The 1,796-nt window shown below is 34.6% G+C and overlaps 1 long non-coding RNA gene across 1 annotated transcript; it reads right to left on the reverse strand.

The window, feature by feature from the left end:
* Positions 1-1,790, reverse strand: LOC125502972. The gene is made up of 3 exons (XR_007280637.1): positions 1,695-1,790; positions 712-1,570; positions 1-226 (listed from the first exon to the last, which is right to left on the reverse strand). It is a non-coding gene; the product is annotated as an uncharacterized LOC125502972 (long non-coding RNA).
* Between the last annotated feature and the right edge of the window lie 6 nt (positions 1,791-1,796).

Raw genomic sequence — 1,796 nt, forward strand, 5'->3', positions numbered from 1 at the left:
TGTTCTAAAGCCCTTTTATTTATTCAGCAGGCGAGGCGACGCCTGCATATTGGCAGCAATGCGGTTTTGTAATTTGAATCCTGCCCCTTCAGATAAGCAATTTGCAGCACTGTAGTGTGTAACTGTCCAGGACCCTCGCGGAATTGTGCCATTTCTATGCCATTCAAGTAGGGTAAACTATATAGTTATTGGCACTTTAAGCAACATCAGTTTCTATTTCTATGATCTAAAATTTAAAATAATAATTTATAGCGACCTCCATAGCACTATATATTGCACAAAAGATTTAGGAATAAAACTATCTAAACAAAATCCTTTTTTTTTAAATAAATCTTGAACTTGAAATACTAAATTATCGCAGTTATTGGCACTTCGGGTAGTATTATTGGCTCTTGATCATACAGTTATTGGCACATAAAGTGGCAAAGGTTGACAACGTTTGACAAAATTATTTATTTAAATTTGTGTTACAGGCATTACAAACGAATGTTTTCACATTTGGTGGCATATTGAAATGCTTCCTTGAACAAGTTAAATGGTATTTCCGGGTACAATAGAAACATTTAATGCCATTACAATGGGGTAATGTTGAAAGTGCAAAGAAAACACTGTCTCATCCAATTTTGTTTCGTTTTGTAATTGTCTGGTGACATATGATACTTTTTCGTCAGAAATAATTTTTATTTTCTTGCTATTTTTAGGTTCCCTTACCTTAGTTGTCCTCGCTTTTTTAGCTTTAGCTAGTTCTGACCTCTTCTTTTTCATTTCTTGCTTTGCTTCTTCTTCCTTTTCCTTTTGACGATTTTTTCAGTTTGTATGTTTTGCCATTGGTCTGATGTAAGTACAAATGGCAACTTTTCCGAATTTTTACTTCCTTTTCGCTGTGGTGAAATTGGCCAGGTAAGATATTGTTTCATCAACGGAGTGTTATTTTTTTGTACGAAATTTTTTGTTTCAAGAATTTCTATGTTGTTGTCTAAGTGATGATGTTTTAAGATCGTCACTTGCCCCACATTTTGGCTTATTTCATTAGACATGTCTACCATGTTGTTAATTTCTTGATTTTCAAAAAAATTATATAATTTGTACAAAATTTCAGAATCGTTGTTCTCGTATGTGACATGATTTGTTTTAAACTGAACTAGCTTTTATTGCCCCACCACTTGCTTAAACTTTTAATAGTTAAGAGTTTTTTCGGTGAATACTTTACTACTTTCACATGTGTTAAGTAAAACATTGTTTTTCCCTAAGCACTTTGAGTAATCCACAGCGTCGGGATTCCAAGGGAACAACCCACATACACGAAAACCATTGGCGATGGAGTCAAATTTTAATTTTGGTAAATTTTTTTCTAGAATTAGTGCCAATTTTTCTCTGGATAATGATTCGGTGGGATGTTCTGTTCTCCAATCGATTACCCCCTTCTTCCATATTGTCTTTAAGGGTTTGAAAGCGGAAACATCCGCCGGCTGTAAGATTCGCGTTGCGTTAGGGTAAAGAGCTATCAGGATTATATTTAACTTTTTACACGATTGACTAACTTGTAAAGAAAGGTGTGTGGTGTGTCCATCTACAAATAGAATCACACATCAAATGAGAGTTGGTTTCATCACTGTTAAAAATTCTTTTCGGGTCTTAAAAAATATCCAACAGTTCTTCATCTCTTAAATAAGCTTCAATTTTTGCAAACCTACCTCGTATATTATTTTCACTAACGTTGGCACTTGCCGATGTTACTGCTTCTGTCTGCCTTTCAGTTAAAGAAGGATTTCGACGCAAAAAGCTCTTGTACCACC

The sequence above is a fragment of the Dendroctonus ponderosae genome, unplaced genomic scaffold (genome assembly GCF_020466585.1).
Source record: "Dendroctonus ponderosae isolate FM_Combo_2020 unplaced genomic scaffold, Dpon_F_20191213v2 Dpon_F_20191213_11, whole genome shotgun sequence".
NCBI classification, from domain to species: domain Eukaryota; kingdom Metazoa; phylum Arthropoda; class Insecta; order Coleoptera; family Curculionidae; genus Dendroctonus; species Dendroctonus ponderosae.